The sequence below is a fragment of the Hermetia illucens genome, chromosome 6 (genome assembly GCF_905115235.1).
Source record: "Hermetia illucens chromosome 6, iHerIll2.2.curated.20191125, whole genome shotgun sequence".
Lineage (NCBI taxonomy): Eukaryota > Metazoa > Arthropoda > Insecta > Diptera > Stratiomyidae > Hermetia > Hermetia illucens.
In genome coordinates this window covers 66,213,424-66,228,124 of record NC_051854.1, presented here as the reverse complement: position 1 = coordinate 66,228,124, position 14,701 = coordinate 66,213,424, and the positions used below count along the sequence as shown (strand labels likewise).

Below are 14,701 nucleotides of genomic sequence, written 5' to 3'. Positions count from 1 at the left end.
GTTAATTATTAAATAAATGGTTTTGATTAGTACTCCTTGAGAAGAAACTGGCTTTCATTATTGGTTGATTGATTAATAATTGTTTAATAGATAGTAGCTGGTCTACACGATTTATGGGGAGGTCATTGCTAGGTTGATTGCTGTCAGCGACGGTAATAACAATAAACAGCGATGAATTGAACTATACTATCCTTAATGGAACTCTCGTAGTTTTCATGCTAGACACACTCAATTGTATGTAGCCGGTTGCGTTGGTATGGCGAGTGTGCACTCTAGATGTATTCAAAATCCAACAGTTGGACCAAAAAGTTCGTAGGCTTACATAGAAAGAAAAGTTTTGATAAAATTTGTTATTCAATTTAGTTGCCTTGGAGGGCGATACAATGGTTATAGCGGTCATACAATTTTTCGAAACCATATGGTGGCAACGTCAGCACCGAAAACGAACCAGCCAACAACATCAAACCGCACTGATCAAATGGGAAGAATAAGGATAGGAGAATACAACTTTGAGACCGTTGAAAATTTCTCCTATCTAGGGTCGAAAATCACAACCGATAACAGCTACGATGATGAAATCCGCGCACGGTTGTTGTCAGCGAACAGAGCCTATTTTAGCTTACAAAAACTGTTCCGCTGGAAACGTCTCACCATAGGGTCAAAGCTCTTACTGTACAAGACAATGATCTTGCCAGTCCTCATGTATTCCTCGGAGACTTGGGTTCTTAGTAAGAAGAATTGCGAACTCTTGGCCGCGTTCGAGAGAAGAATCCTCCAAAGAATTTTTGGCTCTCTACATGAGGATGGACGATTCCGTAGCCTACATAACGACGAAATCTATGAGCGATACCATGACCAGGTTGTGGATAAAATCCGACTCAATAGGTTATGGTGGGCGGGTCACTTAATCCGTATGGATGAGGATGATCCAGCTCGGAAAGTCTATAAGGGCAATATCTATGGTAGAAAAGAAGACGAGGCAGAGTCTGTATAAGATGGAGCGATGGCGTAGGCCAGGACGCCAGACAGCTTTTAGGGATATCGAATTGGTGGACCTCGGCGCAAAACCGGGAGTTCCTTATTAAGACAGGGCTAGACTCGATACCGGTTGTTCCGCCGTTGATGATGATGATGATTTTTATAGTACGATTTGTCTTGAGCCTTAGTTTCGGCGATTACCTATTCAACGACGCTAAATTTCTATAAAGCGAGCATTCTCTTCAGGTCTTAGAACCGAAAAAAGTCGCTGTGGGTCAGATTTGGAAAATGCGGAAACAATTCGAAGCTCAATTCATGCAATTTTGCCCTCATTTTAATTTACTTATGACATAGTACATTGTCTTGATGGAACAGCACTTTCTTTTTCGTCTTTAATCCTTCAAACACTACAATAACGTTATGTCGTTGTTGATGGTTCCTCAAGATAGTCAATGAATATTATACCATTCGCATCTCAAACTACTGATACCCTTGCCTTGCCAGCCGACTGTTGCGTCTTTGCACGCTTTGCAGTCGGTTTATCATGTATAGTCGACTCAGATTACTATCGTTTTGATTCTGATGTGAAATAATGGAGCCATGTTTCGACCATTGTCACATCGACGCAAAAATTCGGGTTTTTATATGGAGAAAGGAGTTTCAAACATTACTCAGAATCGTCGTCCGCGGCGCCTACTTTGATCAGAGCGTTCACATACCCAAACATTCATGCTCGGTATGTCCAATACGTTCCTTTGGCATCTTTAGAGTCTCAGCTATCTCGATCAACTTTTTTTGCGGTCATACAAAATTATTTTGGGGAGTTTTTTAATGTTTTCATCGGTAACAGCCGCTTTGGGGCGTCCACTGCGTCCATTGTCCTTGCTGTTTTTCACCTCGTTTAATCTTAGCAAACCACTCCGCAACGGTTGATTTTCTTGGTCCAAAGTCTGAATAACGTTTATCAAGCGAAGCCTTGGTTCCAACATTATTCTTTTTTTACCAAAAACAATGCTTCATTAACACACGAAATTTCTTTTTATCCATCTGAAAGTTTTTGTGTAAAACAAAACCTTATTTTTGTTTTCTGCCTGTCTGTCTGTCACACGCATTTTTCTCGGAGACGGTTATAGTGATTGACACCAAATTTGCTGGAAAGATGGGAACTGTAAACGCTCAAGTATACAACGAGTTACATCCCTTTGCGTCGTATTTAAGGGGAGCTCCTTACATGCAAATATAGTCATGTTGGGTATGAAAGGAAAGGTCTCGATCACTGCTTTTCGAAGCTCTCGAAGGTCTTAGTTTTGACTTTTGTTGGAAAGGTGGGGAGTGTAGGGGGTCGAAAGTGATCATCTCTTTAACGGACCCATTTTCAGAAACTACCTAACCGAAACATCTGAAAAAAATCAGGAAGCTGCCACTATATGATGCCTAGGCTCCGAAATAGCCGCCATACTGCACTCGCAGTAATATAGGCTGTAACATAACATGATCCTGCCAAGTTTTATGGAAATAGCACTGTTATTAATAAAGTTATAATTGGTCAAAGTTGCCGCTTCTTTGCAAATTCAAGACTGAATGTCAGTATCACTCGAAAGTGGATACCCTCACATAACATATGCATATATTACTTGCTACATACTAATGGGACAAATGTACATTCAAATGTCTTTCTATAAGAAATACACAAAGCGTTTCATATCTGAAGCCTGCAGCTTCCGGTTTTCCGACTTGTTTTTTCATATTGCAATCTTACCTCTAAGACTGACTGTGTGGACAACAACGCCTTGATGATCCGCATTTGCTGGAGCAACTCTTTCGATTCCCCGGCTAATCTAAATCCGCAACACCGAACGGGCATGCATCCTGACACTATATTCTTCTTACAGACTGAGCCCGCGGGAGGACTCGATTCACCTAACTGGCAATTGGTTTCTCGGGATTCCCTTTCCTTTTTGTCAATCCATGCGTTTGCAGCACACACGCAATATGAAAACCATACACCAATAACTTTGTTTTTCGACGTTAGCTTGTGCAAAAATACACAAATTGTAGAAGAAAAAATAAAAATACTAAATATTAAGCCTCTACCCTCGAGCTCGGGATCTCTCTACAGTTAGAAGTCAATATATGTAAATAGTCGCATTCAAGTCTTTTCATTGTAGCTGCACTTTCTCCCAATAAGAAATTTGTCGCTCAAATCGGGCTGCATACACCCACAAAGGGCGAAAAGCTATGTCCCAAAGTGCCACTTTCAGATCAACACGCGGTTGGAGCATTACTCGGAACAAGCAAACTTCTCTTCTTTGTTTCGCATCATCGGTTCCCATTCTGTCCTTCTCTCACGTCCAGGGATTGGACGTTCTTGAGAAACGACGAAAATTTCAGGCGACATTTGCTGGCATACGAATAGTGCACCTCACATCTATCAATTCCACTTCATTACGTATACATTCATTACCTATATAAAAAAATATATATTACCTGAGCCGAATCATCTGAAATATATTCAATTGAACGTTAGCATGGATATGTACATAGCAATGATCACTTTTGTTTTCAAATGCATATAGTTGTAAATTACTAAATAGAATTTGAGGTCGCAGGAGATTTTCGGGTGGATGGATTTTTAAGTAAAGCTAAAATTATCATTCAAAATATATTTTGAAATAATATTAAAAATTGTTAAACTAATTATGGAGCTGGGGTGAGATACAAAAGCCTGAAAATGGGATTAGGGAATGTTACGAACAATTTAATAGATCCCTCCAGCAGGCCGTCACAGGAAACTAAAGAAGTAACGATGGTTGGCAGGCTGTGTAACCATCGGTTACTACATTCATCAAATTACAAAGGAACGCATCCATTAATAAGAAGTCTTCTATACTTGAAGCTTCTAGTTTGGAACCTATTATTTTCTGATTTACGATCTAGAGACATGACTCGCAAGCTTTCTTTCCAATATAAAAAATGATATGCAAAATTTCGAAATTTATTCAAAAATCTACCATTTATCCAATCCATGGACAGGTACCAGATGCCAACTTGTGGCTTTTTCACTGCCAAGTTCCAGTATATTTTCCGTGTTGAACTCTAGTTAGACGTTGACGAACCTGAGCCACCAATAACCGTCAGATTATCGGATCAGGCTTGCAGTTTTGCCTTTCTATTAACAATCTTCAGCTCTGTTATAATTTTAAAATTTCAACTTAAAAATATTCATGGCGCCTGACTTCTCTGACTCTTCTCAAGTCTCTCAAATATAGACAGAGCAATAGTAATATAATTCCCTGTCAAATTGTGTAATTTTTCCCAAGCAAAGTTCATAGTCTACCCTTCGCTTGATAAATCAATAATTCAAAGAAAATAGTCTATCAAAATGCGAAAGCTACCACGTAATCACTAATAAAATAATGAACTTGCGATGAAGTTTTATTTTTCCATTTTGTTTTCATTTTCCAAGATCATTGATGAATATTCAAACGACCTCTGTTGATTCTCATCGCATTCAACTATGCGGTCATACTCTTATCAAGTTTCAGTTTATGACCCACTAATAAATTCCTTTTGCTGTACAAAAACAAACAATAACAAGCTGGAAAATTGATTTGTTGTTGAGTTCCTATGCAGGCTTTATGTTTACAAAACCCTATAAGCCTCCAGTCACGTTTCCTTGAAAGTATTGACGATAACACAAATTCTTCAATAAAAACAAACGGAGCGTCATCAAATGTGAAAATTCATTCGTGCCTTTTTCATAAACGAATATAATGTAAATTTACAAATAATTTTTTTATAAAGTTGTGCTGGGAGAGGGGTGACTACTAAGGTTATTAGCGAAGAGAGAATCAGGTAGAGAGCCTTCTTCCTTGGACCTAGTAAAGCCGAGCCCGAAAGTCTGTTCAGTTTCAATTTTAATTTCATTTAGCGTCGTCAAAACACTACAAACAGGTTGGGCTCTGCCCTCTTTTACCAAATGTTAACTCCCGATTTCCTCAAGTACTCAGACGTAGTATTTAGCTGCCCACGGTCCCTACACTGTTCAATTATTTTCTTAGTCATCAAGATGGTATCCTAACTTGACACCGTCTATAATATGACACTTTTACGAGCCATTCCAAGGTCCAGTTTCAAATGGAAGAGAACAACTTCGTACTCATATACCTACATTTACACTTGTCTGGTAACCATATTGATGAATATCAAGTAAGGGGTGTGTCCATTTGCACGTAGAGTATGCATATTGAGGTGCAATTTAATTGGAAAATTAATGCATATTAATTATCTATTTTGTTTGTCGACTGGAAAAATGAAAATGAATCAATAAAATAAAGAACTTTGCACCTCAATGTATTACTAATATCATCTTATGGTAATTTTATTGTGTTTGCTTGAGAAGGGCGTTTGTGACGCCAAGGTCATTGGATTTTTTTCGTCATCTGATTTCAACGAGTAACACGATTACATTAGCGAGAAAATGACAGCATATTTAAGAAGTCAGTGACGATTGAGATGTGAAGAGTGTAGAGAGTGTTAGATAAGGAATTAAGGTTTAAGGTTAAAGTGCTTTAAAAACGCGTAAAATTAGTTTTTCATCTCTTTAGTTACATGTCAAGTGGTTTGTACGAATTAGTTGTCTATACTTCCTCTCACGTCTGTAAGTCGATCTTAAAACCTTTTTCTTAAATGTCAGCATCTATCTAGATAAGTGATAGGCTGAATAGATACATTTTTTCTGCCATAAAATAACTAATCCATATTTTTCCTTTAATACAATTGGCTCCCTCCGGTCCTACCTTTCATGTTCCAGTTCCTTATTTTTATTTGCGCTTCTGAAATATTGCCGCTTGAGAATTCTCCCGTGACCCTGATATCCGAAGTCCTGCCTTCTAAATATGGATATCTTGTATCAGACCTTTTTTTCCTGTTCAAGAGTACCCTTCCGCCTGCCTACACGAGGCATATCCTTCATCTTCCTTTAGTGGAGCAGTAGTAGAAAACCAGAGAGCACTTATCGGATATATAGAATAACTCGAGAATTTTTGCAGGAACGTGCGGGCTGGAATGTTTTCACGAGTGTTGTGTAATCAAAATATTAAAAACAAAAAAAAAATGAGTCCATAAGAATGTTTTGACTCTTATACTGTCCTCGAGGAAACATAATCCTTATTGATATCATTTGCGCCCTCATTTCCTCATTTTTCTCTTATACGTTCTTGAATAAGATGCCTCCACGGCCATCGAGTCTGCGCAAATAATTTTCCCTCCATTTTTCCCCATGGATTTTTGGGTCACTGCGTAGCATAAACACATTTCTTATTTGCTTTGAAGGATTTCATGATTTCCCCCTTGGCAACATGTTGTACTGGATCGAAAGTGAAAATTGTCCTTTCACTTTCATTCCGCATGTTGTTACGTGATTATATAACTGAAATGTAGCGTCTCGTAAAATACTAGGAATTCAAACATGGGCGTGTGATGTGGGACCATTTTCCCCGACTCTCTAATGGGAAATAGTTTGAATGAATTGGAATTTTCTTTACTACGATGTATGATTGTCATGGGTTACAATTGAAATACCAATTGTTCAGGGAAATGAACAATCAGAAATGCAAAGGGAAGCTTCGAAAGTAGCGGACTATTATGTGAACTATGCATAAGAGATACCATGTGCGGTGGGATCTAATGAGAATATTGTGTTGCCAGGTGGAGTTCTAAAAGTTCAAAAAATGTTCACTCCATATCAACTATTATAAGGGGAGGCAACCAAATATTAACGGAAACCCATCTATCTATGTGAAATGTCTTAAAATCTTATTTTAAAGAAAAGTCTGTTAAAACTTAGTAGAACATAAGCTTTCTTCCGTTCTTTTTCAGTCTCGTCCCCTCCAGTAGTGGAGCCGGCTTGCCTAGATCGGCCTCTCTACTTCTCGCAGTCTCAAGCCTCGTCCAGGTGGAGTTTGGAAATTTGGGGGGGGGGGGGGGGGGGGTCCTTTGAACATTTCAGTCCCTCAGGTTGCATTGTTCGAAACTTCACGTGCCATTAAACAGATGCGTGGGTCTGCACCGAAGCCTGAGAAACAACGAAAACACAGCAGATATCGCGCGAACCTTTCGGAGGAAAACTGCCGAGCTAAGACTGGAAATAGAACAAAATAAGTCGGAATACCAGAAGCTCGGCGCTTCGGGTATAAAGGTTTTGTGTTCACCAGAAGTCAGGAACTCCCTATGCACGTTTTTCCATTCCTCTATAGATAAGAATGCTAAATATTCTTTCATATATTTGGTGGTACTTAAGTACATACATGTCCACCTCTATCCGCGAACTTCATTAGCGCATACATATACATACTCATGCCTACTTCCAGTAATTAGTACCGATATATGTACAAATAACTAAAAAAAATTAAGAAAGGAAAACTGGTAATGTCCCAATGGAGCCCGCCGTTCATACAAATTCACTTTATATGGAGATGACATCATACACTTTTTAGAGCGCAATAACTTTATGTGAAACGCAAAAGTTTGACCTTCTATATTTCTGTTAGTAATTTAATGGGCCTAGATCTCGTATAGGTCGCTGTGTTTCTTTTTTAAATTTTTGGGTTGAATATGGAGAACGGGACCTGTTTCAGTTTTTGGGGCACACATTTTGTGTCCTCATTCCCCTGTGTTTAACCCAACATTGAAAATAAGTTTCGAAATGCACTAATCGAGCCCGAATAAATCGGATGTGACAGACAGACGAACAGACATTGAATCCATTTTAATAAGGTTTTGTAGTAGAACGGAACTTTTCAGTGGTGGATTAATATTTGCGGGCAGACCTTCATGGTCAACTTCGACAGATTTTTGGGTGTTTGACATAGCTCTCTCCTCTAAGTCGACTCCGGCCAATCAGGATCGTCTTTAGGCGATCGTCTAGTTAGGGGCGAGGTAAGCATGTAGCATCTGCATACAGCGCTATGAAAAATCGCTTCCTTAATGAGGATCGACAGAGACGCGGGGCTGATTTGAACATAGCTACCACATTTTGGAGTGCGGGAAAGCACTTCAAATCAGCGGATGATTCCTCTAGCATTAGCTGTTATCGTAGTGTACACCAGATGAGTTTTATGTGACACGCAGTCAAATAGCTCCTTTAGATCGAAACAAGTCGGGAAACCGGAAGCTGGACGCTTCAGGTACGAAAGGTTTTGTGTATTTCTTAGTACGTAGCACGTAATATATGCATATATTATGTGGGAATATCCACTTTCGGATGATATTGACATTTATAGTCTTGAATTTGCGAAGAAGCGACAACTTTGACGTATTATAACTTTGTTAGTAATAGTGCGATTTCCACCAAACTTGGTAAGATCATGCTCTATGTTATGTTATGAATTTAAGGGGGGTTCTGCAGCGAATTACTAAAAATTATAGTAATATACTATTATTAACTTTATTTATGCAGATATCAGTGTGGAAGGTATTTCGGAGCCCAGGCACCATATAGTGGCAGCCTCCTGATTTTTTTCAGATTTTTCGGTTGGGTAGTTTCTGAGAATGGCCCCCGTAAAGGAATGGTCACTTTCAACCACCCGCACTCCCCACCCTTCCAATAAATGTAAAAACTAAGACCAGCTTCAAAAAGTACTGACTGAGACCTTTAATTTGATACCCCACATGACTATATTTGATGAAAAAAAAATTTACACCCCCCTTTTGCATGTATGGGGACCCCCCCTTAAATTCGTTGTAAAAGGATGTAATTCACTGTATGCGAGAGCGTTCACAGTTCCCAGCTTTCCACCAAATTTGGTGTCAATCGCTGCAACCGTCTCCGAGAAAAATGCGTGTGACGGACAGACAGACAGACAGACAGACAGACAGACAGACAGACAGACGGACAGACAGACAGACAGACAGACAGACAGTAAACCGATTTTAATAAGGTTTTGTGTTTACACAAAACCTTAAAAAGGAGGGTTGAAAAAGTAATACTCCTCTATAAGCCTACAAATGATGAGAATCGCCTAGTTTTTGACAGATCCACTTTGAGTGATGGTATTGCATCGATTGTTCCAGGCGCTTGACAAAGAAATGGTCCGAAATTTTTATATTATTGAATTTGAATGGCCCTTTGAACGTTTCACAAGCTGTCTTATCATTGTGCTATTTTGTCTTCCTGAAGAATTAATTAAGTTGAAATGCTAAATGTTAGAACTCAGTTGTAATGTCATCAGGTCCTGTCCATTTCCTCAGTTACCTTTATTTTTTTGTTTCTTCCGCTTGCATGTCGCTGGTTGCCAAATCGCTTTCTCAATGGTCCAGTATAATACTGAGATATTTTCTGAACGGCTTGAATTCTATCACATGCTATTCCGGACGAAACCTTAGGACTAGTACATACAGTCTTCATGTATTCCACCAACTCTAATCTTTGTGGTACCAGCCTTCCTTGATCAGCCTGGCCGATGTCTTACATTCCCAGGCAACAAGATGTTTGTTTATTATCACAATTATGATGTTGACGGAGGAGTTTGATGCGTAGCACATGGTCATACTCAATGTTCCAAAATAATGGGTCCAGCACCGATCCTTGAAGCACCCCGCTGGTTACCAAATATTTAAGTGGGCCTTCGTCGGTGTCATATGTTAGAGGAGCTTTCTATCCACGAAATTGTCCTTGATGATTAGCTGAATATACGTGGGTATATTCAATTTGTTTAGGGATTTTATAATATGTTGCCATTTTGCTGAATTGAAAGCATTCCTCACATCGACGGTGATGATAACACACTATTTTTTTTACATCTACCTTCCTCAGCCAGACTGACCACTGCGGTGATAGTGTCCATTGCTAATCGGTCAGTGCTAAAACCGTACTGTTCCTCTACAATTGGCTGCTTGTTCCATATAATGCGCTCCAACAGCTTTTTCATACTGTCTAGTAGACAAATGAGGTGATACGACGATGGCTAAACACTCTCTGGTAGCAGCCCCAGCATCTGCTTTTTCCACCGAATCGGGGAGATGCAAATGAAATGAACCACTCTGGTATTGCTTTTATCGCCGCCTTCAAAGCCACGTTCGATATTCCGTCCAACCCTGGGGCTTAGCCCCTGACTTTTCGTAGGTAATGGTAAGCTTATCCTCTATTATAGCCGAAATATCCTGGGACACTCTCTTTCGACCGCAGTAGTGCATTTGCTTGTTTCCTTTCAGCTTAGCCGTTATTGCGCTGTAGGTTCCTCCCCACGGGATAATGTCGGCGTCGTCTCACATTTCCTTAAAGGAATTCCGTTTGTTCTTACGGATTGCCTTCCGTAGTTTTCGCTGTCCACCTTTGTATCTCGCCTTTCTCTGTGCAGTTTTCTGCTCATCATTTGTGTATTGATAATTTCTACCTGCTCGCAAGCATTCGGCTCGCAGTTGTGTGGTTTCGTTACTCCACCAAGGTTTCGGTAATCTGTGGGCATTATTTCTGCTCATTGGCATTTAGCTACCATAGGCTGCATTCAGGTTTCTGACAATTTGCTCAGATTTTTCTTTTGGTGTATCTGTTGATGGCGCGATGACTGATGAGGTAGAACATCAGCTCCTAATCTCGCTCCTCTGGGTTCGAATCCATGGGTGTCTGTGTTCGTCTTGTGTTTGTCTCACTGCTGTGAGCTTGTCACTTGCACAGCGTTAAATGTGAGGATAGTGAAATTGAAGCACAATCTGACTGTGTGGATGCCATATACTCCACCAAAGAGTGAACAGAAAATAACTATGTTGGCGCAGAACTTCCCTTAAGTGCCTCAGCGAACATTTCCGTGTCAAACATCCAAACGTCCACTGCTTCGCCCACATGACTTTGTGTCTCTCGGATACTCCATTCTTCTGCTCTCTAGTATACTAAACAGTATAGTTTGATGGTCGATATGCGTATAGTGGTCGCTAACTCGTCATGTAGTATCTCTCATCAACGCACTGCTCACAAAGGTAATATCTATCTATTGTTGACCTACTTCTTCCCTCACGGAAGGTACAAGTATCGGAACTACTTGGAAAGTATAATGTACGAACAAAAAAAACTTTCAGCAACTTTGTTTCCCCACACGGTAGACCATGCATTAAGGTGTCTCGTGATGACAAGGGGGAATCGTACACTTGCGTCTAACATTAGTTCGTTTTTATTCCACGCTTGTCGTGCTTGGCGGAGCGTATCAACGTAGATATGAACACTGTTACTTTTGGCTCTTATAAACCCAGTTGCAGTTGTTTCTTCAAATGGATATCTTCCTGTCGCCCAAATTCCGCATTTTCCACTTTTGTCGATAAACCATATCACGTTGTGTTGTCCTCTAGATGGTTCCCTAATAATCGCCTCGTCCACATTAAGCTCTGGGATTGATTCGCCCAAAAGATCGTGGTGAAGGTTTATCTGAGTTAACCTAATTTGTTCTTTCCTTTTAGATCCTTTCTAGATTGCGGGCATTTTCTGCTACTTGCTTCATGGTCTTTATCATCAAAACCTGCGTCTTTGTGCAATATGCATTCACGGGCTTTCTTGGTCTACCTTGCCAGGTGGTCTTTTCCACCACACCACCAAGTGCCACTAAATATTGTAGTGAGTTTGGTGGTGACAGTCACTTGATTTTAGTATTTTTCCTGGCTTGTCTTTGTTTCTCATCTGGGGTTGTTGTTTTTATTTTGTTATTTGACATACTCGCCATTATTTTTTTTTAAGAATTGAATCCTGATGTAATCGTATCTTTATAGGGTTGACATCTTCAGCATTTAGTCAGAAGGTTAGGTTGTACACAGTTACAGCAATGGACACTGTTGTTGTTGGGGCGGGGTATTTCCCACGATAGAGGCATTTCATATGCTTGGTTTAACGATGCACTACTGAGCAGTTTTGGACTATGGGCTTAGAATTTTGACAAATGTGACACTACACCTGTTCTAAACTAATGAGCTTGTCTAAAGTTACCTCCCCTTGCAGAATATATAATGCTATATTTCACATATACTTCCTGGGCGAGATGAAACTCATCCTTCCTTAATGGAGTACACGGCACTATTTTGAGACCCACAAAGGAGAATGAACGATTCTGGAACCCATATCAGAGATCTATCAGGCTCAATATGCGGTAGCAGGCGGATCGCCTAATCCTCACGTATGAAGATGATCCAGCCCGGAAAATCTATAGGGATTACATCTATGGTATAGAAAGAAGTTTTGGTAGACCCTGCCTCAGATGAAGTGAAGGCGAAGGCTTGGGTGCTAGAGATATCGAATTACAGGACTTCATGGAAAAACCGGAATATTTACAGTTCCTTACTAAGGCATACGTGGACCGGATATCAGTTGTTGCGATGATGATGATTTATGAGGAGATAAAAATAAAATAAACCAATTTTCGGAATAATGTTCGCGGCGGGATAAGGATAGGCAGGGGGATAAGGATAAGCAGTTGTGGTAAATTCTAATTTCGGGGAAAATCTTGCTGAACAAATAAAGTAACTTTAGATCCCCAGGAATAGTCAATAGTCAAGGATTGAAATGTTTAGTAAGGTTGCACAGTTGCACTAAATAGTCAGTTTTGCGAAGTTTTTCTACTCGACCGTTGGGTTCAACGTGCTTTTCAAATATCATACATGGAAATGAACCTTAGCTTATGCGATGGGACCTAGTATCGAACCTTGGGGCATTTGCATTGCCAGAAAGCTACTTACTAATTAATGAAGTTCGCTTCATTGCCCGAAAGCAAAAAGATGTTATTTCTTGGAGGAAACATCTATTTATTAATAGAAAAGTGAAATACTGGTATACATCAGGTCGTTCAATAAGTTTCGAGGCTCGATAAGAAAAAACACATTTTTATGGTTTGAAATACACTTTATTATTCTATATAGTCTGCGTGAACATCAATACACTTGTTCCAACGAGATTCCAATTTATGAGTTCCAGAATCTGGAAAGGCTGAAAAATGCGCTTCCACAGCTGTTATGACTTTATCATTTGACGAAAAACGCTTTCCGTGTATGAATTTTTTAGGTCTGGAAACAGACGGAAGTCGCTAGGAACCAAATCTGATGAATACGGTAGTTGCTCCAACAATTCGAACTTGAATTCAGAGATTTTGGCCATTGTTAAAATGCTCTTGTGACACGGTGCACTGTCCTGATGAAAAGGTATTTTTTTCTTCTGCAAACCGGTCTTTTTCCCCAATTTTTTCCTTCAGCTGGTTTAAAAGGTTAAAATAGTATTCAGAATTTATTATGTTATCAATTTGCACAAACAAAATTCCTTTCGCATCCCAAAAAACTGATGGTAACACCTTGTTTGCCGATTGCTGGACGCGAACTCATTTCGGAGCCGGAGAACCAGATTCACTCCACTCTTTGCCTTTTGTTTTGATTCAGAATCATGGTGATAGACCCTCCTCCTTTCATCATCATCATCATCATTGGGTGAATCGACCCAAAAAATCTACTTTATCCTTTCGAAAATGCTCGAAATGTTGCTGAGAAAATCGCATTGGAATGTGTTTTTGTTCCATTGTTAGCACCCATTGTGCACACAGCTTTCTGAAACCCAAAACTTCAGTCAATATCTTCTACTGCCCAATGAAATGCCAAGGGGTTCTACTAAAGTTTTTTCAGTCACTCGACGATTTTCCAAAACGATATCCTGGATTTTCTCTACGATTTCTGATGTTGTTGCTGTTTTTGGATCTCCTTGATGTGGATCGTTTTCAAGGCTTGTACGACCACGTATAGATTCAGCAATTCAACTTTCTACTGTTCTAATCGAAGGTGAAGAGTCCTTATACACTTTCAAGACCCGTTCATAAATTTCCTTTGCTTTTAAACCTCTCAAAAATAAAAATTCAGTCATTGCACGATATTTGATTTTTTCTACTGTAAAAAAATGCTGGGGCCAATTGATACTAAATGGCTTGTAAACAAAGAATAAATTGGCAGATTGGAATAACACTTCACATACGTTCATGTAAAGAGTGTACCAACGTAACAAAAAAAATTTGGCTAGTAGCAATGCCCTCTCCTATCGAATTGCAAAACTTATTGAACAGCCTAGTAATATACAGTAAGTTTGGCATTAGTTTTCTAATTTTCTAAGCCGCTATATTTCGCTTAAGAATTTAGTGCATCCAAAAATATTCCGCAGCCCCCGCATCTGATTTCCTATATCAGTTGAGCGTCAGTTTCCTGGATTATTTCTGCGAATATTCTTTTTTCACTAAGATTCCCAGTGTCACTGGGAACAAGCAAATCTCTTGTCGACATTATGGCTGGTTTCAGGATCAATTATCAATTCCTACCTGGCTTACCTAACATGTCCTCAAAGCCAGGTAGATTGCGCAATATCTTGTAACAACATCAATTTTTTTTCAGTTCTAAGCGACTTCATATCTGTATCTTCGTGTTTATTTTTTGTTTCGTTCTGATGAGGAGTGAAGATGTCTGAAAACAGGTTTCAAATTATTTCTTGGTCAATACCACACATATTTTCCATTAAGGGCTTGGAATGTTGAAATTGATTGGATTTTATAAATTGCGATTGGATGTGTATTTTTTTCTTTCTAAATTATCACCCTAATTCTCGCCTTGCCTACTTTTTCAAACAAGAAGTTTTGTCATACGTTGTGTCCCGGTTTTTCCTATCACTCAATTTGTCCCATATTTTCCCAAAGTACTCTCATCCTGGCAACTCACTTTT

General features: G+C 39.5%; 1 protein-coding gene across 5 annotated transcripts in view; it reads left to right on the top strand.

Moving 5' to 3' along the window:
• LOC119660607 overlaps positions 1–14,701 on the top strand; it is a 586,737-nt gene that overhangs the window by 416,352 nt on the left and 155,684 nt on the right. The window contains exon 1 of one of the 5 annotated variants that reach the window (XM_038069300.1): positions 5,623–5,638. The exons of the other annotated variants lie outside the window; for them this stretch is intronic. The gene's annotated coding sequence lies outside the window, so the exon portion shown is untranslated. Of the gene's footprint in view, positions 1–5,622; positions 5,639–14,701 lie in introns of those variants that run through there. 5 annotated transcript variants of the gene reach the window in all.